Source organism: Palaemon carinicauda, chromosome 1, assembly GCF_036898095.1.
Source record: "Palaemon carinicauda isolate YSFRI2023 chromosome 1, ASM3689809v2, whole genome shotgun sequence".
NCBI classification, from domain to species: Eukaryota; Metazoa; Arthropoda; class Malacostraca; order Decapoda; family Palaemonidae; genus Palaemon; species Palaemon carinicauda.
In genome coordinates, this window is record NC_090725.1 from 279531967 (window position 1) to 279556174 (window position 24208).

At 34.4% G+C, this 24208-nt stretch overlaps 1 protein-coding gene across 2 annotated transcripts in view; it reads right to left on the bottom strand.

The window, feature by feature from the left end:
* The window catches only part of LOC137644905 (zwei Ig domain protein zig-8-like), a 300708-nt gene that overhangs the window by 98552 nt on the left and 177948 nt on the right, over positions 1 to 24208 (bottom strand). The window lies entirely within an intron of this gene.

A 24208-nucleotide genomic window follows, 5' to 3' on the forward strand; every position in this document is an offset into this window, starting at 1 on the left:
ATATATATATATATATATATGTATATATATATATAAAGATATATATATATATATATATATATATATATATATATATATATATATATACTTATATATACACACACACACACACACACACATATATATATATATATATATATATATATATATATATATAATTACTTTTAACTGTAATCTAACAGTTTAACATGTTTCTTTAAAAAGGCCCATAAAAGAAACAAGGGAAATGGAAATATGTCATATATATATATATATATATATATATATATATATATATACATATATATATATGTATGTATATATATATATATATATATATATATATATATATATATATATATATATACACATATATAAGCTGTGCCCTTGTATTGCAGTAAGCCTTAGATCACCATCCTTCACTCTATTAATATAAAATTGTATATACGCATTTGCAAACACAGTGTAAGTACTTAAGTGAATATACATAGTAGTGTGAATTTCTGTATATTTTTTAATGTTAAGACTTAAAAGTTTATTTACCTTTGAGGGATTAGTCAGCAATGTTCACAGATATATGATAACATTGTCAAAGAATTTAATACCAGCTTTATTATCTTAGTAGAATAATATTTTATAAACTTCTGTTATTAGGAAAGCTGATAATTTATTGATATATTTTTCCACGTCATATAATTCATTTGTTTTTATTCAGATATTCTGACATTCTTGCTTAATATGAAATGTTCTTAACCCCATTTGTGATTATATGTTGTAATGGACCAAATGCCCAAGTATGCCTTTTCTAATTTTTCTCTTTTGTTTTAGCATATTCTTTCTGAGAATCTTATATTATGTTTATCGGTATCATATCGAATAATTCCAGATGTAAGTCACAGGAAACTCCGAAAATGGAAGAGAACACTTACTTGAATATTTTGCCTATTAAAAAAGACAATCATGACAGCTTGTAGCAATAAAAGCAAGAATTAGAATATCTGAATAAAAACAACATGGACTGCTGAAATAAAACAATGAAATCAAGAATTATCAATTTCCCTAAAACCAATAGTTATTATAACAAACCAGAAACCACTAGGACTTGAAAAATGTCCAAATTGTTTTATGAATTAACTCCTTAGAATTTACAGATTTTTTTTCCCAATAAATTAGGAAAATGAGTCATGATATATAATGATTTTTTCTGAAATTTATGTTAGTTTATGTCAATAAACAATTTTGGCAAAGTCGGGAGAAAGGAAATTTGCTTGCAAACATTATATCTGTCCTAACAGAAATATGATTCACAAAATCACTTAACTTTGTGTATCATGTATAAAAGTTCGATGTCTAACTGGAAATCTATAGTCAATTCTTTTTAGCGAGGCAGATTTACACCGACTCGCAAGGGGTGCCCTTTTAGCTAGGAAAAGTTTCCTGCTCGCTGATTGGTTAGAGAAGATAATTATGACCAATCAGATAGCAGGGAACTTTTCCGAGCTAAAAGGGCACCGCAGCGAGTCGAAGCAAATGCGCCTCATTAAAAAAATTGAGCATAACTGTTATCGCTTTTCTCTTGAAAGAAAGAAACACCCATGTTGCAACCCTGATTATAAAGACAAGAAGAATTATATAAGCCAAACGGGCCAAATAGAAAAAAGTAATCTGTGCAGAAGGAGAAATTGAAAATTAAAGATCAAACTTTAAGATAAAACTGACCAAAATGAAAAGGTTATAAAAAGTAGAATAAGGGGCTCAATAAATTGCACAAAATAGATCCTCTAAAGTACTTATATCATTGTACCTCGCATATGAAAAAGCAAGACGATTGGATTTGATGTAAATCTTCTGTAGCATTGAGTGGCAGAAGGTTTAGTCTCAGATTTGCTGATGAATTGTTATGCAAAATAACCGTGATTAATGACGGCGATACCACGAGAAAGATCTAATAGACTTTAAGTGTTTGCTCTTCAATTTGAGATGTTAGGCAAAAGATGTAGATCTAACAAGAGAAATATGTAAAAAAAAAAAAGGCTGAATAAAAAAATCTACAAAGTACGGGCCTAAAAATCTTTAAAGTCTTCTTCGGATATATATATATATATATATATATATATATATATATATATATATATATACATATATATATGTATATATATATCAATATATATGTATATATCCAAAATATATGAATGAATCCAAAACGCATTAATTCCTGTCGTATGGGAATTGCAATATATAAGCATGGAAATATAAGAAAATAATTAACTTTTTATGCGTCATTAAATAGGTACTTTGAACAAAATTCAACGGATGAACGAAACCTTTTATACATGTATATATATATATATATATATATATATATATATATATATATATATATATATATATATGTATGGGTGTGTGTGCGTGTGTGTGTATCGAAAGTTACAAAACTTGAAAAAATACTTGCTCTACCTTATATATGATATGAAGCAACAGACTATTGCAAAATGGCTCATTTTAACAATATTCTTCTGTCCTAGTGATTTTGAGCAACCCTATTAACAAATTCCTCTTTTAACTCGCACACTTTCAACTGATAACGCATGAGCAAGGTTACCTAATCTGTCAGCGCCCATTGCATTTGTGAGAGTAGTCGTAATCAATTTCAGAGTTGAGAAGTTTCTATTTGCTGAAGCCGACGACACAGGTAACACTACAGAAATTTCGACTAATCTGCAGAGTTCAGGAAATGCCCCCTCATATGGATTAACAATTTTCAGCAAGTCTAACAATGATCCAGGCCTTTCGGTGTTACTTACGTCCTTGTTGCGACTCTCTAACATGCGTTTTGCAGAGTATAGCCTAAGTTTGAGATCTCCAATGTTTGTATTGTAAGCTTGAATAAGTCTACACAAGTTCTCAATGGATAAGAATTCCGTACTTTGTGAGTTGAGTGACTGTAATGGTTTCCTAAGTTTGTTTGTTTTATTACTGAATTATCTTTTAACATATTATTGTCTACAATGGGGTACAAAAAGAAAATTCATGCTGAAGACTTAAGAACGTGCTTCCTTACTCTTTACCAACTGAAACAACAACAAACTAATAAAATTTTGTAGAAGTTCTACGTTTCCCTGTTGGTCTACAGACTCTGCACTATGAGGTATCAGACCCAGGAGTTGTTGAACTCTCCTCCACCTCATCCCACAAGAGATAAAAAAAGATGGACCCGAATTCATCTCTTTAAGCTGAAGTGTTACAGTTTCAATAAATTCTACAGCTTTTACGAAGTCAAGGTAGGCTGACTGTAGCGAATTTTATAAAAAGATAATGACCATATTTCTAAGAGTAAGTATATTGAAAATTGGAATTAAATCAAAACCCTTCTTAATAGAATAATTTTCCAAAGAAACATACACAAAAAAATAAATTGATAATAGTACAGGAAAACTCACCATACGTATATCTTTGCGCAAAATTCTGGATTGATTGATTGATTGGTCTGCAATCATTTTGGCATCGCAACAAAACTTGAAAATCTGGAATAGGTGAGAATTCGTCGAAAAATATCCATATGTGTATATAAACACAAGTGTATACATATATAAATAGACATACACACATACATATATACATACAAACACACACACACACACACACACATATATATATATATATATATATATATATATATATATATATATATATATATATCAGACATTTGGAGCTGTGTACATTTTAGAGTTTGCTAATGATTTTGGTACCGATGGTTAGCTTAGACCCTAGAGAATAAATTCTACCTGGCTGCTCGGCCATCTTGAATCCAAGATGGCCGCCATGGAGAAACACATTTTTCACAAGAAAACCATCAAATTCAAGAAGAAGGGAGCTTATTTGTTTTAAACGTGATTATATTTTACTAGTTATGTTATTTTTACATTAATGATAGATAATTTTCAATTTCAAAACCACTTGGTCAAATTCAATATGGCCGCCATTAATAGAAAAAAAAGTCATATAAATAAAAAAAATTGCAAATCATAGGTGTGTATTGTGATCATGTGAACTTCTATAGCAGAGTTGAAAAACAAAAGAAATGGTTTGTTTATCAACTCTGGAAGTGTTCTTTGAAGAAACATAAAAAAAAAATTAGGTTTGCTGATTGGAAAAGCTTTGTATAAAGGGATTGATGTTTTTTCCTTTATGACAGTTATTACAATAACAAAAAAAAAAAACATTTATCATAAGAATCATATGCTGCTAGTAGTTCTATATTATGAAAAAAGAAAATTGGGTGATAATAGAGCATACACTATTTGTTAACTAACCCATCTGTGAATTCCTGCTCTTTTTTTCCTTGCTTATGCCATCCTTTCTTTTCTGTCTTTCCCTTCTTTTTCCCTTTCCTTCCATAAGAGAAACCCCAGGATGGTTTAAAGCTGTAGGTGCAGATATGAGACGAGAACAGTCTAGACAACGTGTTTCAAAGGGCCCTGGTGGGAATTCAATGGCTGGTGCTACACACAGAGTCATTGTTGTCAGTGAATTTGAGCACATTTTTTCCGTTATCGGTGCCGTTTGTTTAGTCTTAAATACTGTTACTAGTAATGAATCATTAAAACACCAGGAGTGTTCCATATGCTCAAGTGGCTGTTGATCGAGAAGTGGCAGACCATTGCTGAACTGCATAAAGAATGGAGAAAAGATCTGGAAGGAGATCAGAGATCAGCGTTTTGTCCAAAAGAAGGTTAAGCTATTTCCATCAGTGAATTTTCGGAAGTTTCTCTCTATTAATCTTCTCCCCAAGATTGCAACAAATATCCAGATTAGGAAGAAACTAGAAGTTCCCTAAAAAATGGCAACAGCATATAGAAACATTTAACTAAACAGAGAGAGAGAGAGAGAGAGAGAGAGAGAGAGAGAGAGAGAGAGAGAGAGAGAGAGAGAGAGAGAGAGGGATGCAGATAGATGATATAGTATATTGTGATCTGATGCCCGTTTCCCCTTTGTTCCTTGGTGATCTCCGTTTTTCCCCAAGCAAGTCAAATATAATGGAGGAAATTGAGTCAAGATTCACTAATGTAACGTACATGACATCTTCGGAGAAAGAATCATGTCTAGAGACTGCAGTTATGGTTGACACTATGTCCAAGATGCGACAACTACTATTCAAGGAATATGAATCAATAGGAGATTTTCTACGCTCCATAATGAATTCTATATGATTCACATCTGTCAATTTCTGCTTGATTCTTATGCCCAATTCTCACTGAATCACTCAGAAAAATTAAGAAGATCTGATTATTTAGAAGGCCTTGATATCATTGGATTGGATTTCAACACACCCATACCAGTAATGTCAGAAAGATTTCGGGCCCCAAACAGGAACAAAGAGAATATTCAGTGGGTATACCGTGGCACTCCTAACAACTCCAATACAGCACAGGTGACTAGAGAAGAATTGACTGTGAAGCCTTTACAGTGTTTGGCTCAACTCTATCAAAAACAATAAAGAAGGCCTATATTCTCACTGGAAATGACTATATCAGCAAGTTTGGGAGCAAACATGCTGCACTATCATGTAATCCTTACTACAGTACTATCTAGCTAATTTTGGTGAAGCAGAACTATTATATGAGCAAGACATTGCTCGAGCTGAGCTGTATTTTGTCAAAGTATGGGCTGGAGTTAGATCCAACGCCACTGCACAAACATTCGATCGGCTAAGACTTGAGAATTATGTCAATGGTTCAAACATTGATAAACTTCCACCAACAAGCTCAGTGGTTAGGGGCCAAATTCATAGGGGTGCCTTTCTAATAAATGACGCATCTTCCTTGCTTAAGCCAAGTCAGCCTGACCCACTTGAAAATGGATGGAGGGACCCATTTGGGAGGTTGCTCCCTTTGAAAAACCTGAAACCACTACCAGATAACATGCTAAAAACATGTGGGTGACAGAAAACATGTGAGAAGAAAACCTGTCGATGCAAATCTGGCGGCGATAAGTGCACTATTTACTGCCATGGCAAGACAATAAACAAGTTATGCAAATATATAAAAGACACCTACATACACATACACCTAGACATACTCCTATACCTATACCTACACCTACAGCTACACCTAAATTGATATATAGTCTGATATATAGTCTGATATATAGTCTGTAATTTCATTTCACTCGCGCTTCAAGTTATTAACTTTCAATCTATTTTCTTTTCTTTATTTGTATCAATGGAATGAGTTATTGTGGTCGGTTGATGGTATAGTGCATCCAGTCATTAGGTTTAATTAGTCAAATGCAATATGTTTCCTGTTACGTCATGAAGGAAAAGTCCAGTAATTCTAATAATAATAATTTTATTATAGTGTAAAATAAGACATTAAATATATACAGTATATATACACATATACATTTATATATATACATACATATATATATAATATATATATATATATATATATATATATATATATATATTATAGACCTTGTATACACATATACATATACATATATATATATATATATATATATACATATATATATATATATGTATATATATACACACACATGTATGTATGTGTATATATATGTATATATACATACAACAACAACAACAACAACAACAAATGAAAGTGTTTCTAGTCAACTGCAAGACAAAAGCCTCAAACTTTCATGTCTGGGGTTTGGCCAGTTTTCATCACCACACTAGCCACTACGGATTGGTGATGGTGGGAGACTTTTGTTAGATCGCCCACAGCAAGCCAACCTAGTATGAGTGGCCCTGACAAGTACAGCTTTGCTGATCATAGTGATTCGCAAACTCTTACACCACGTTAAGATATCCCCACTCAGCAAGGGTTTTTATATATATATATATATATATATATATATATATATATATATATATATATATATATATATATATGTACATATATATATATATATATATATATAATGTGTATGTATGTATGTATGTATGTATGTATGAAGAAACTCTCCATGATAAACAAGTGACCTGAAGAGTTCTTCAAAATCTAAATCTGGAGTTAAAGGTTAACGTCAAGGCACGAGTAGGTGATGTTTTTGAGCTTAAAATACCTAGCTTCTCTCGTTGACAAAAAAAAAAAAAAAAAAAAAAAAAAAAAAAAAAAAAAAAAAAAAAAAAAAAAAAAAAAAAAAAAAAAAAAAAAAACCTGAAAAATACTGTGTAAAGGAAATAATAAAAATACATATTACCCGTATCGCTTTTGAAGTATGCAAGCATGTGGGAAGTGTTGTTGTTGGTATTCTGTTTGTCATGAGAGAGAGAGAGAGAGAGAGAGAGAGAGAGAGAGAGAGAGAGAGAGAGAGAGAGAGAGAGAGAGAGAAACGATTAATTCCTAGCATCCTCCTCTCTCTTAATACTTGTTATAACACACAGAAAAAGAATCATTAAACTGCATTAAAATAAATAAAATTCACCTGAAATCTTTATATATAGTTTAGCATCAATTTCTTTTGGTGTGTAATTGGACCGTCGTCCACATGTTCCATTCACTGGTTACAAGTAACAGTTAACAACCGGCCAAGAAAACATCCTTTGCAGAGGTTTACAGGTAAAGTTAGTGATTATAAGTTATACAGAATAAAATTTAAAAGCAAAAAAGAGGAATGCAGAATTCATTAAGATTTGACAGAGCTTTGCATGGTTAGCACATACTTGAATCAGGGAGATCACTGATTTTTTAAGATCTTTATAGTACTGGCGATCATAAAGTTTTATAAAAATGATAAATGAAATTTTGTACAATAATCTAAAGTATATTCGCAAATGTAGTCTTCTGCCTCTTTGAATTTTATACAATGACAATTATCGCTTCGGTATTTTGGAACCCAACTTTGTCGCTCAACTTCCTTAGGGTACCCTGACACTTGCACGACTTTTTGCCACGAATTTGTCGTGGCAAGTCGTGACATTTTGTGGCACGAACTGGAAGATAAGAAAAAAAAATAAATTACCTCAGAATCACAGCTGACCTGCCCACATTGACACGAACTGGCACGACGAGTTCACGCATAGTTTGCGCATAGTTTGCGCACTTCCCGCATCGTCCCGACGAGTTCACGAACAGTTCGCACATAGTTCACGACCCGGTCCCGAAATTTTGTCGTGACCAAAATTTTTAACATTTCAAAATTCTCGTCAAGACATGCCACGATGTCACGATGGGTTTACGAACACTTCACGCCAGTTCACGACGAGTTCACGCCAGTTCACGACTCGAGTCGTGACAATGCGTGCCACAAATTCGTGTGTCAGCCTGGCTTTATAATCACCAGATGAATTCGCATCTTTTTCAAACTACTCAATTTTAATTACTTTGTTTACCCTTTTAGATTCATGCTCTGACGTCCATTAGAGATAAATAACTCGAATATCAAATGAAAACTAACTTAAGAAATTGCTTTAAATCAACTGCTTACATTTATAAGGGTTTAAACAATGCAATGTTGTCAAAAACTAGTCAGTCAGGTTTCCAATTATCAAACAATACTTCAATCCATTGACCTACATATTGACACTGTTTGGATTTTCCAATATATCCAATTGAATTTTTGTGTTTCGTGAAATGGAGCATTACCGTTAATGGGTGGATTGCTAGATGTTATCATTATCATAGATTTCTCTTGCTTGAGGGTACACTCGGGCGCACTAGTCTATCTTATTTCTCTTCCTCTTGTTTTGTTAAAGTTTTTATAGTTTATATAGGAGATATTTATTTTAATGTTTCTGTTCTTAAAATATTTCATTTTTCCTTAATTCCTTTCCTCATTAGGCTATTTTCCCTTTTGGGGCCCCTGGGCTTATAGCATCTTGCTTTTCCAACTAGGGTTTATCTTTTGGGCTGTTTACTTATGCTTGTATCTAATAAAAAGATCTTTCACAGGATATTTGAGTTGTTAGATTTATGCCATTGTCATTGAGTTTACATTCCGAGTTTTCCAGCATTTCTTTTTCTCATCGTTTACCTGATGCCGGACTTAATTTACATTAATATCCTTTTTCCATTCTACTTTTCTGCTGGAACTTCGTGTTGAAGTTTCAGCTAGAAGATGAGAATCTTTAGCTATGGTAAGCAGCTCTTTTAGGAGAAGGACACTCCAAAATCAAACCATTGTTCTCTAGTCTTGGGTAGTGCCATAGGCTCTGTACCATGGTCTTCCACTATCTTGGGTGAGAGTTCTCTTTCTTAAGGGTACACTCGGGCACACTATTTTATCTCATTTCTCTTCCTCTTGTTTTGTTAAAGTTTTAACAATTTATATAAAAAATGTTTATTTTAATGTTACTGTTCCTGAAATATTTTATTTTTCCTCGTTTCCTTTCCTCACTGGGCTATTTTCCCTGTTGGAGCCCCTGGGCTTATAGCATCCTGCTTTTCCAACTAGGGTTGTAGTTTAGCAAAAAAAAAAAAAAAAAATAATAATAATAATCCATCTAATCTTCGTTTCTATTTCATACCTTCCTAAAAAGATTTTATGTTGGAATAGATATTGAAATAAGAGAATGTTGTGAGCCACATGCAAGCCTCTTGAGATTGTTGTTTCCTTCTTCTGTTTGCATAACCCAAGAGATCGGCTGGACTATGCGGTTTGAATTTCTGAGATTCCCTGTGAAATTCGACACCGAAATGGAAGAAATTCTGTTAGAGCTCCGGGGTACCTCCAATTTTGAATAATTAACCTTTGACAATCACATGGCGAAGAAAGAGAGATATTCAAATTTCCTTTCGATAAAGATCTTAGTTTTCGGAATGTTTGAAAAGGGAAGAACCCTAAAAATAGTATTTCCTTGAATAAATGTTTAAATTCGGCCATAACGTCCTGTATAAATGTTCTCATTTGGCATTCGTTCATATATAAATTTGCATATTTAGTCATTCGAAAAAATGGAACTATTATGGGTCTAAAGATTTTACTCATATTCGTAGAACCGGAGGAGAAAATTTAGAGCCACCACAACGTAAAGTAAAAGGTCTATCTATCTATCTATCTATCTCTCTATTTATACATTTATCAATTTATACATTTATCTATTTATACATCTATCTATCTATCTATCTATTTATACATTTATCGATTTATACATTTATCTATTTAACTATTTATACATCTATTTATCTATCTATCTATTTATGCATTTATCTATTTATCTATTTATACATCTATCTATCTATCTATCCATCTATCTATCTATCTATCTATCTATTTATCTATTTATACATTTATCTATTTATCTATTTATACATCTATCTATCTATCTATCTATAGACCTAGTTATCTATTTCTATACATATATTCCAACATGTACAGTTGGAAACAGGAATTCCTAGCACACCTCTCTCTGAGGAAGTGCACCCTGTCTCACCCTAACTGCACAGTGAGTTAGTGTGCGCAGCCCTGCCTACCACCTCTGCCATCTCTCCCTACATGATCTGTTTAGTTACTTAACGAGCAGTAAGGTTATGATATGATATATATATATATATATATAAATATATATATATATATATATATATATATATATATATATATATATATATATATACTGTATGTACATGTCCTAATCCTAGTATGCAAAATATGTTTTATATACGTCAAGGTAAATGAACTCTATAATCATGAGGTGATGTATGTGACAGTATATTTCCATCACAGTGGAGAATTCCACAAAACCTAACAATTCAGCAGGTTGTTGTAGCAAGATTGCATCTTGCTTGCGAGGGGTAGTCAGTAGCCTTTGTGTGTTCATTAGACAAGGTACTCACCTGAGAGTATCGGCTGTACACAGTGTATTCACGAACCTATTTGTAATAAAGTGAAAAAACCATGTTACGATGTCTCATTATCCGTTGACATGGGACATACATACATATATATATATATATATATATATATATATATATATATATATATATATATATATATATATATAAAGTGAAGGCAATTAATCCCACTTTGGGGAAATTTGGACTAAAGACTAATTCTTTTGATTTTAATTTTTCATGGACTTATTCCAGCATCATAGGCAGTTCTATCAAGGGACTTTCTTGCACTGTTTAATAAAGCAACAAGGAAACTCTTGCATAATTCTAATGGCATCCTTTGAGCCATGTTTTACATTGGGTTACAAAGAATTGTTATTTTCTCGTCCGCGGCTTTTGGAAATGTTTACATCTTTCGTAAACCAACGAACACATCCCTGTGGTCCTCCCCTCTCTAACCGAACCTATCACTTTTAGTGGAACCGGGTAGTGGGGAAAAGTGCAAATGGAAATACAAAAAAACAAATTTGGCATGAGAAATCTTCTTTTACCCATGAATCAAAATTAACATGGGACCATCTCAATATATGGATATGTTCAAAATCACAGACATTTTTCATAATGGCAGCAAATTTGCTATATATTTCAAATATTCTCATTCCATAAATCTGCAAAAGTTGCATACTATCCATATAATGATTGTGAATTCAGATTTTTGTATTCTTGCTGTCATTAAGAGATATGCTGAACCCATCTTTCCAATATGCTCACAACATGGACGCCATATTTACAAAATGCTCGCCAAAGATATAAATGTAATTATCTCTTGATGGATACAAATATGTTTCATGTATCAATCAATTTTAGCAGGTGCAGGTGCAGGGACCTGTGAAGTTAAGTTCAGACTTGTAGCACTTGTACCTGCCATGAAATTCATTCTTGCAGCCACACTTATTTATTTCTTGAAAAGACTTTGCTACTACTGGCAGATCTGTCCATTATAAAAAACAATGCACAATTAATCTGTTGCCATCCCTAGTTTCTTGAAATGGGCACTCCTGGATGACATAGTAAAGACTGGCTTCAATTTTGCCCTGATTGCAATTCTCTCTAAGAGCAGCCTTGTAGGGGGACCGCAACCATAAGCTCTTTGCTTCCTTGCAAAAAGATTAAGTCTAGCCTCATTTAATCTTTATTTGAACCGCTTCTACCATACATCAGCAACACAAACTCTTCAATGATTTGCAGGCCTTCATCTTTTGCAGCTGGTGGTGTTGATCTTAGTTTGGTGAAGGTTGGTTGAGTACACTGAAAGGCAGGCACTGTGTCACACCCACTAAATGATTAGAAAAAAGGATGGACTGAGGCTTTAGGTTCATGGCTGCTGAAATTTCATTCACCTCATGTTTTTTCCTCTTCTGAATCTAATACATAGTTTGTCCAAATCAGATTTTCTCCCATGCTAGATGCTGCTATAATGACAACTTCAGAGGTTGCTATCCATCACTTAGGTGGAAACATATAAAACCTCTCTTGCCAGAATAATATTGCCATCCTAGGTTTTTTTTTTTCAGGCAAAACTAATCACTTTCTTTAAATGCAGCTTTTCTGAAAGGTATATCAGGGAAGAAGTTGCCCTAAGTATAGACGATTCAACACTCAAAAATCACGGAAGAGAAACGAACAACCAAAATTTAAAACAACAGTTATGTACACTCCTAGGATATGCCTCCATCAGAATCTGATACTATGAAGACAGCTATGGTGGAAGCACAACGTCTGACATCTCATCTCTGAGAGGCCAGAAATGGATTATCTTTACAATTGATCAGCAGCTTTACCAGGTGATTGTTCACATAATATGGGTAGTTAAAGAAACATTCAAAAGACTAATTACAAAGCTTGGAGTTATGCTCACGTTAATGAGCTTTGTAGGATGTATAGGTCATTCCGTGGAAGGAAGGGGACTGGCAGATATAATAAATACGACAGTTAGTGGAGTTCAAGAGCTACTCTCTGGGAAGAAATATTCACAAAATATGAGAACTGTAGGACGGGTAGTTGAAGACCTAATGAGGTCCTTTCTGATTTGCACTGAAATACTGACAATGGAAGAACTAAATGTATTTTTAGCTGCTTTAAATCCACGCAGTAAGGCAACAAAACTGTGGGTCGACTGTCTCATTATAGGTAGTAGGTTGGCCAGGGCACCAGCGGCCGGTTGAGATACTACCGCTAGAGAGTTATGGGATCCTTTGACTGGTTAGACAGTACTAAATTGGATCCCTCTCTCTGGTTACCGTTTACTTTCCCTTTGCCTAAACATACACCAAATAGTCTGGCCTATTTTTTACAGATTCTCCTCTGTCCTCATACACCTGACAACACTGAGATTACCAAACAATTCTTCTTTACTAAAGGGGTAAACTACTGTACTGTAATTGTGCAGTGGCTACTTTCCTCTTGCTGAGGGTAGAAAAGACTTTAGTTATGGTAAGCAGCTCTCCTAGGAGAAGGACACTCCAAAATCAAACCAATGTTCTCTAGTCTTGGGTAGTGCCATAGCCTCTGTACCGTGGTCTTCCACTGTCTTTGGTTAGAGCTCTCTTGCTTGAGGGTACACTCGGGCACACTATTCTATCTAATTTCTCTTACTCTTATTTTGTTAAAGTTTTTAAAGTTTATATAGGATATATTTATTTTAATGTTGTTACTGTTCTTGAAATATTTTATTTTTCCTTGTTTCCTTTCCTCACTGGGCTATTTCCAACTAGGGTTTTAGCTTAGCAAGTAATAATAATAATAATAATAATAATAATGATAATAATAATAATAATAATAAATAATAATAATAATAATAATAATAATTTGACCTATTTCCATCATCATAACATTCAGTAAAGCAGAGAGAGTTGGCAACTGGCGTCTGGAGTAGGATACGATCAGATCTTGTCATAGAAACTACATACATGCCTATTCCCATTCCCTTTGTAGAATTATTAGCTCTACTCTGAGTGAATCTACACTGGAAACCTGGAATTTCTCACACAGCACACTAACAAAAATCATGCATGATATCCAGGTTATGCAGAATGGGAGGAAAACTTAGCCAGCTATCATCCTTCACAAAGAGGAGGAAATCAGCTGACTCCAAGGAGATGTAGATAGGAAAAAACTTTGAAAAGCTTTGTCTACTTATATTAATTTCTTTGACACAAACAAACAATTTGAAAGCGTTCTCATCAGTATTTACTCTGGTTATGTTGTCACTGATCCATTAGTTAATGTTCATAATGTAGTTAAACATAGAGAACCAGAACAGCAGCACTTTGAGAAATATTTGACTACTAATCTCCATAAGAAACTAAAAGAGGATGAAAACTGTCTATTACAACAATTTCAAAACACTGTGCAGTAGGTCAACACATGGCCAACAAATTTCCTTATGCTCGGGCTCTAGGTATCATAGCAATGGTTTGCAGATATGTCACTCTAAAAAAATCATTGTCATATTTGCTGGCTCCTTATCCATTGGTACCTTTTGAGAATAATGGTGACATGTGTGTAACCCAGAAATGTGTTTTAAAAAACAAATGCAAGTAGTATGTAATAGGAAAACCTCCGAGTATCATCATCCAAGATGGCTTTGCCCCACTCTGGAGAGTGCCCTGGCCATCTTTACCAACCAAGGCTTCTGTTTTTCATAATAAAGCAGTGACAAAAATTATAAGATATGCCGAAGCAGCTTCCATACTGCACATAGTATTTGATTGCTCTTACAATATTAGCACCAAGTCTTGCTGTAGATCTACATGACAAAAAGGAGTCAACCGTGTCTACTGCTTTACTGAAGATATGCCACTTGCTAATCAAACTTTAGTTCTGAATGTTACTGCCAATAAGGAACAAATAATATGAGTGATTGTTGGCCGAAAGAGTAATATGCCTTCAGTCCAGGCAAACAGATCATCATAACTGGACCAGATCCACAGCCAATACAGTTATGTTTGCCCTCAACATGATTTAAGAAGCTGCTGCTGGACAACGATCTATCAAAGCTGTATCAGAGGATACAGATTTCCTGATAATTTTAGCCCATTATCTGTATGTAGAAACAAATGGATTGCCCACAACTGTTTCACTTTGTGTGGAATTATGCTTGGGAAACCACTTTTTCATAAATATAAATGAGGTAATCATAGTGCACTTACTGAATGTGACAGTTTCTTCCTTTACTAGCGTAAGTAAGGCAACAGTCTTTAAAAAGTGGAGCATGCTCAATGTTCTTCTGAAATTGGCGATTTAAGTGCCCCAAAGAAAGAGATAACAAAATCATGTCTACAGTTCTCATCCATGCTGTATAACAGTGAAAAACGAATGATCTTGATATACTGTGTTCGGAAATCTTCAGATGGAAAATAATTACAGAGAAGTGGCATATAACGCCAAAGTTATGTAATCTTCCAGCAACCATGAATGGCTTTGAAGTAGATTGCTAACATCCATGAATAACTTTGAAGTAGATTGCTAACAGCCATGAATAGCTTTGAAGTAGATTGCTAACATCCATGAATAACATCCATGAATAGCTTTGAAGTAGATTGCTAACATCCATGAATAGCTTTGAAGTAGATTGCTAACATGCTCATTATTAAGTGGCACTGTGGAAAACTGCAGATTTTGCACCCCTGCCAAAAATTAGCCTTCTAGAATGTGGTTATTGTCATGGGTAGAAGCAATAACATTGATCGAATACATTTCTTAAAACAAACGTATGTATTTTCAAAGTGTGAGCGATGAAACGAGATTCGACTACTGTTGTGCTAGGTCAAAAATGCCATCACCTCATTGTCGTTAGCAATTTGGAAACAAACTGAGACTCAGTGAAAAGTGTCTGCAGTGAGAAGGAGATTACCTAGTGTTTGAATCAAGATGTCATCGCCTTCATCTGAGGAGTCAGCATTTTTGAGAAGCCAAACCTTGATGGATATCCCTGTTTATAAAAAATGTCATCACAGGTCGACACGTGCCACACTTTTGTAATGGAATAACATCAGGCCCAGATTGCATCAGAAATTTGTTCTAGAAGCTTGGCATGCTTAAAGCGGGCGTTTTTTTTTAGGAAACCAATGACAACTTCACATCGTAATTAGCTCCACCCCATGCATGGATATATAAACTTCAACAAGAGACTGTCAAAGAGGGATACGACAGGAGATAGGACAAGGGAACAGAACCATGTCCTAACAAGATAGAAACCACGCTTTGACCTGATAAGGACAAGACAAGACGAGCAGAAGAAAGACAGAGCTTGTTTCCAACCTTCTTTCCAGGAGACAAGCGCCTATCTCAAAAATTCTGTTATATCTGAGAAGTAGCCAACACTACCTGCAGCCTGGCCTTAATTTTACTCTATTACTGAATTCTTGGAGAAGATTTGTGATTTCCTATCTTGATGCCACCCTTTCTGTAACGGGATGTTTTCGGATCCGAAGTTATCGTGCCATTTTCACCCGAACTTCAGCTGCCCTTCTGCGACGTTCTCAGTCTAAAGCCTCCGTACCAGTATCATCTCAAATCTGCTACGGAAAAGTATTCATGATTAAGTATTGCACTACTGTCTTGGCTGTTCCCTTCACCCATTAATATTTTGATCAATATAATTTGTCAGTTAAAGTTTCCGTAAAAGCAACATTTATTTTTCTTTATAAACAAGTTTGTTAATGAACGTGTTGTGTTTTTGTGTGAGTTCCTTTTTATATCAGTTTCCATTATCCCAATTTTCGTTGTCGGAATATTTTAGTTTAGAGATTAAAAGAACCTGTAACGATTCTCAGATCGTAACATTTAGGAAGTAAAGGGATCAACACTGCATCCAAAGTATAGTCTCCAAGGATAGATGCAGCCGGCACCAGAAGAAATAATGAGCCTCATTAAGTGAGCATGCAAAACGGGTTGTTGCACAGCACTCTCACCTGCACAAAGCAATTACTCTCCTGTGCAAGGTTCTGAAAGTGTAGCAAATCCCCAGCGTGTATAATGTAGTTCTTTAAAAACATAAATAATATTTTTCTAAAATCCATAGTTGAATGACGTATGGAACCGTCACGCATTAATAAATTTCATATTTTTTTTCAGCATTTACAAGTTTTGATATCGAATTTTTAAAATTTTTTATCTTTTCCAAATGTTAGAGAGAGAGAGAGAGAGAGAGAGAGAGAGAGAGAGAGAGAGAGAGAGAGAGAGAGAGAGAGAGAGAGAGAGAGAGAGAGAGAGAGAGAGAGAGAGAGCATTTATAATATGCACCATGGAAGATACACAGCAGTTCCATTTCGTTTTTATATGACTAACGAAATTATTTTACCATTTTCATTGACATTACCCTTATCATTCTTTTGAAATATCACAATTTTTATCATTAATGAAATTATTGTTATAATTTTCATTAGTATAATTAGTTTTATTATCCTTATTCAATCGTTTTTAGTAAATCACTCAATAATTGATAATGTATAATACCACCATTAAATTTCTGGACATTTGGGAAGACAATCTCATTCCTCCTTTTCTAAACCAACATTTGAACAGGATTAAACGAAACTCTAAGGAGGATGCTATAAGCCCAAGGGCCCCAACAGGGAAAACAGCCCAGTGAGGAAAGGAAATAAGGAAAATCTACAAGGAAAGTTAAGAAAAATAATAACATTAAAATAAATATTTCATATATAAACTATAAAAACTTGAAAATAACAAGAGGATAAAAACTTCAAAATAACAAGAGGAAGAGAAACAGGATAGAATAGTGTGCCCGAATGTACCCTCAAGCAAGAGATCTCTAACCCAAGACAGTGGAAGACCATGGTACAAAGGCTATGACACTATCCAAGACTAGAGAACAAAAGATATCAATATAAAACTAAAATAATAATTATGTTTACTGGGATAGGAGACGTAGTACATGGGCAGCCAATTCTAATTCCCTTAAAGAAGATGAACTAGAGTAAATATATTACAGCAAACGCTCTCTTGTTAGATCAAGATAATTTTATCTTAATTATAGGAATTTTAGTGTTTGCATATAGAATCACAAATAACGTTTATTTGTTTATGATGACGTAAATAATCTAATGGTTATGTTGGACACCCTGGTACGCATTCGGCACAGTTTTAAGCCTCATTAGTAACACCAGAACTGACCATAAAATTTCCTTTGAATTTTCAATTAAAGCTTAACATGAGTCATGCTTGCGCTTTAGTATTTGACGAACAATAATTTGTTTTTATGATAAAAGACATACTTTTGTACGAGGATTTTTTTGCAGTTTTGTGAAAGTATTACACATTAGTTTTTTTTTTTTTTTATGAAATAAGTCCCGACTGCCATCAATTATTCTTTCAGCTGTGATAATTTGTTAATATTTTTGACAAAATTATAACAATAATTTAATAATCTTGATATCTATCATCAGGTTTTTAAACTGAGATATACGTCTCATCAAATATCAAAATCTAAAAGGAAAATGGTATTTAAAACATAAGGTTACTTACGTACCAGGATACCCAACTTTAGATATGTTAAGAAAGATAAACTAGTAACTCTCACAACACTTATACACATTGCAAACGAAGATATAACTGAATAAGTATATTACTTTAATCATATTTAAAATGATATCTGAATCCTGGACAATGAAAGCCACGTCTATAATGTTCTTGGTTTGGTTCACAATCGGTACCCTGACGAAATTTTGTCGTCTGCTGATAATTCTTTTAAATGAAAGCGTTTGAGAATAATTACATGTCCTCACCACAGCCTTTATGAATGACCTCTCTACTTACATGCACCTATAACCTATTTTCTGTTACAGTATGAGCAAGGCATGGACCAAATCGTTCTATTGTTCAATTTTGCCATTATGAAAAGTTAAAAGAATCAAATGTTTTACATCCCCCCCCACCGACAGATTAAGGGTGGCAAACCTTTTGCGTTCATAGAAAAAGGAATCTTACTAAATAATCTGTTCGTGAGCATTTTAGCAAGATGGTGAAATGATAAACCTTACATATACAAAATTTTCCTTAATATATTATTCAAATTACTATTTAGTCTTGTTTATAAAATATTTTCTCCACTTAAAGTATTGGCAATTCTGAACCCCTCCTGCTACGTCAGTCAATTTTGCCCGAACGATAGTCGAGAATACGCTCTAAGATTTCTTATATCTGTCAATATACTTCTAATTTTGGTATTTTTACCAAATATGTATATTTTATTTCTCTGTATCTAGGCTAATAATATATATGAATATCTATCATACATACACACACACACACACACACACATATATATATATATATATATATATATATATATATATATATATATATATATATATATATATATATATATGTGGGTCCTTAAAGACTGCAAACGAAGCAGGGGACGTAAGAGAAGACGATGGATTGACGAACTAAGAAAATTTGCGGGTATACTGTCATAGAAAGACCACAAACAGATGAATAATGAACATGTCTGAGGCCTTTATCCTGCAGTACACATATTTTGCAAAAGACTCGAAAGTAGACCCCTTGGCTGGTGTAAGAAGATTTAAAAGAGCGGCACCATCTCTTATAACATCGGCAGTAGGCTCTTTGTCATGGATGTCTAATGCCTGCTGTTCTAGTAGAGGCAGCAGCTGTGACTTGGTGCCCTGATGCATCTGCCCATTCTGTGCTAGTGATGCTGGGTAATTTTGATTTTCGTGTTGAAAGAATTCGCTTAAGTCACATTGTCTGTTCAAGCATGATATTTAGGGGAGTGAGAATAGATTACATTCTTCCTTCATAGTTTGCAGTGACCGTTTGCCCTTGGACTCTGTAGCAGACGTCTTGAAACTGAACAATAAAATTTTACTCTTATTTATTGGCTCGTAGTTTTTGCTGGGTGTCTTGAGTCTCTTAATAAAGTTTGTGAATATCATCTCTCAAAGATTCTTCACAGATCTAGGATTCACTAACTTTGCTGTCCTTAATTTTATGACTGCCTAGCACAATCAGATCCACCGAATCTTACCCAAAATGGTAGCCTATTTCTTTAATTATTTTTGCTATATTCTCAACTATTTCAAGATACCTTTTCAGCACAGTTTCAGTTTCATCATGATGCTTACCCTTAGATTTTAGATCAGCATCACTTCTAGTCTCAAACTCATCAACCAGGTGGCTTATTTCAGGAATAGCCCCTGTCCACCTTCTGAGAGCATCTGCATCTTCAAAAAGACAAAATGATCTCCCATATCCTTTCTCAGGAGCATTGTTGGGCTTGTAACCATCGAGGAAAAAGGTTGAATGGTTTTATGGATGGTGAAATTTCCCTTTGTGAATTTGAAAAATGACACCATTTCTTTCAAATGAACTGAAAATCACTTGACATAATGGATATGGTCCAGGACAAAGAAGAAAAAAATAAGTTCCTATGGAATGTTTCATATAATTTGAAATTAAACTCCTGGAATTGGCTGATTAAAACAAGCACTAAAAGTTGTGGCAGAAGCTGATGATTCTAAAAGCAGATCCAGCTTTCACAACTTAGATCGCTGTCTTCTTCTGTTTCCTGGATATATGTCACACAGACGGCTTTGAACAACTGAGATAACCTGCAAGTTGACACCTGGTGAGTTAGACATATCCTCTTAACATGTGAAGCAGAGATCATCGAATCTTCAAGAATAGCTATTTGTGCTTCTAGAGAGCATCATTACAACAACTGTCGTTCAAGAGATCATCCAGAATTTTGAATGCCACAATTTCTGACTGTAGCCCTAAAAACATGACAATCATATTACCATACTGCAATAGCTATTCCTATTGGATTTTCTTGCCAATGGCAAATAGAAGCTGATCAACTACTAGAACTGGGGTTTGGACAGGATTGAGAAACTGTGTGGCTACTCTTGGCATGGCATGTTTCATCATTGCTACTGAATGAGCTGCCTCTTGAAAAAGAAGCAACATTGATGGAAAGGTTATTAAAAAGGCCCCCTGTTGCTTCTGAGAGGCATGATGAACTGCCCTAGATATGAACATAACATTTTCACTCCTATCTGACAGACTGGCTTTCTAAAGCCATTTATACTCATGGGAAATATGCTTAGAAAAGCTGCAATTCCACTGAATGAAGGGAGTGGATTCTCATGTTTAAAGTGAGCATGGGGTACATTGATGTAATATTCAGAAGGGGAAGGTATCTCTTTTACTCTGTTCCACTTTGGATGAAGTTTCTGTTCTCATCCTTTTTGTCAATACTCAGGTGCTGTGGTACTTGGATTATGGTCCAGATTGTCAGCAGTACAAGTTGTAAAGAGTCCATTCTCAGTGAAGTGGGACAATCTACTTATTCCCTCACATCCCTTGAAAGAACTGTTTCTCCTAATTATTTAGTCAATTCCAGTACCCTATTGTAGCTGATGCTGATTCCATGTTGAGGAAATGTATCCTTTAATTGACACTTTTTTTTTTTTGCAAAGACTAGGAGACAAAGGTATTTTGGAAACACTTTTTTTCCCGTGGAATGTATGATACATGGTGAAGATGCTAGAGCCTTACAACAGCTGAAGTGCAAACTTGTGCTAAATCTTCATCAATAGATGGCATTGGGATTTTATATCACCACCGTTTTACTTACAAATTCCAAAAACGTTGGTGGTACCGATTCTCTCCTAGTGTCTGATGTCAATGCTCCATTAAATTCTTTGTCATGTTCAAGTATCTGCTTCCTCAGAATCTTGGCTGCTTTGGTTATAATTAGTGCATCATTGTAGTCACATGCAGTGGCTAGGGCTTCTCCCACTTTCATCTTGTACGCAGGTCAAATCTTTCTTCCGTTTTTAAAGACCTCCAGTTCTGGGATATGGAAAAGTATCTGATCTTTCATCCACATTTTGTGCATAAATGAAGAATCAACATTTAACTATTCCAGTCTTTGTACATATAAAGTTCTACCATCATAAAGAATAAGCACCCATCTAACCTAAAGCTCAGTAAAAACATGGGCACATCCCTCTTGTCTGTAGTGCATATAGTCATTTCCATTTTTCTGGGAATTTAGCCAGGTTCTTTCCCTTTTGTACACGCTGTCAAAAAAGATGGATCATACATATGTTCCTGGGAAGTAATATCTCCAGCACTAAGAATGGCCAGAAATTTCTCTTCTCATAGGTCGATAGCACATTATTGCAGTTTTTCATAAATCATTGTTTTTTGCTGGTTTGTCACAAATCAAGCAGATTCCTTATTTCTCAGTGTCTTATTATTAGATTCTTCTCATTCTTCTTCACCTGCCTTCTGGCTACTATGTGTGAATTTTGCCGATTGGGCCTCATCATCTTTTTGTCTTACACAATGACTTCCTTTCCCTTTCTAGTTTTGTGGTTTTGAACTTCAGCATACATGATTCATGATGTGTAGCTTTGTTACTTTCAAAGGTCTGCAGATTTTCACCACCCTCATCAAGCCTTTTGGGATGAAATGTTGTAAACATTGCATTTAACTTATAAAACTCATGAATATTTGGAACCAGAGAAACATAGCCAGGATCAGATACCTCCCCTAGTCGTTCACATGTGTACTCTTGGCAGAAGCAACACTGCTTCCAGTTAGTCGCATTATTCCCTTCAGGAAATATGTTAACTTCCGAGACCGTGCTGTCATTGCTTTTATCCTATTTTGACCTATGCAATATACTGTTCAATATATGCACTTTCAGATATAGGATACAACTAGTCTCAGATATATCATAATCCTACCCCTTGCACATCACTCATCAATTATTATTTAATTATTGTGTAATCTGTACACCTTCTAGAAGACTAAAGCCTCATCTTTCTTACCTCAGCTATCCTGTGCTGGCACATCTTGTCAACTTAGATGTGGCTGTTTAACTTTAAACTTGAGCAAGCTAAACAGCATTTAGGAAACTAATGACAAATGTCCACCAATAACGAGCATTGAATCACATGCTAAGTCACACAGCTCTATATAGTGTTAACCAGTATGACCTTGTAGTGTATTGACGCCACACTATTACATTGAGCTAATTATCTAGTTTTTAATGAGGATGAAAATGAATTAAGTGGTGCCTAACTGATTTATAACCTACAAAATATAAACAAATCAAGATGAAGTTACCCCGTATCCATATATTACCTGACCTTTTACCACGTATATGAGATTGAATACTATTTTTTGGTTTTTAGGGGGACATTTTTGATATAGTGACAGCTACTTTGGATATTTACAGGCAGCAAATCATATATCTAAGTATGTAAAGGCTTGCTATCGATATTTTAACCTAAACTGGAGTGTCAGGAATTTGAACGTGATTAACCAATTAAATATCAATATTCACTTATCCACAAGAAGCCATTTTGAAAATCTAGCGGCCATCTTGAAAAATGGCAAACTTTTGTGTGGCAAGAAGCTGATGATGAGACAGAAGGTCAAGGAGAACCGTTGTGCAAAATTTGATACTTATATCACCTTTTGCACTTTTCCCTTGTTATTTTGAAGTTACCAACTCCACCATTTCACGCGCACGCAGGCAACGCTAAAGCAGCTGCATTTGTATAACCGTGCTGTCGAAAACTATAACAAATACTGAAATAACTTTCAATGCATATTGCCTCTATCATCTATATTATCGATATTAAATGTTCATTCTGTCGCATGAATGTAGGTCATAATTAGATGATAAAAATTATCATTTGCCCTTACCCGATACTTTAGATGAAAATAATATCTCTTATATTGATTAGATAAATTTCTTTCCTTCTTTGTTTTCCAAAAGTTATCAAGTTCATTCGTACTCTAACACTGGGATAAGAAATTTAAAATATCTATCAATAGTAATTCACATGTGTACAAAATCAATGAAAGGTGTCGGGATTCACGTAGTAAACATAATTCGAACAGTGTCTTACATAGAGTGCCAATAACATAAAAATGACGGGGATATCTATTAAAGCATTGAATGCATGATTGCAAGAATATTATTATTATTATTATTATTATTATTATTATTATTATTATTATTATTACTTGCTAAGCTACAACCCTAGTTGGAAAAGCAGAATACTATAAGCACAGGGGCTCCAACAGGGAAAATAGCCCAGTGAGGGAAGGAAACACGGAAAAATAAAATATCTCAAGAAGAGTAACTACATCAAAATAAATATCTCCTATGTAAACTATAAAGAACCTTTAACAAAACAAGAGGAAGAGAAATAGGATAGAATAGTGTGCCCGAGTGTACCCTCAAGCAAGAGGGATTGAATTATACACCATTAGCACGGCCATTACATGCTATCTTTCATGGTGTATGACCCTTACTTATGAAAATTGACATTTACTTATTACTTCAGGAGAATATTTTTACC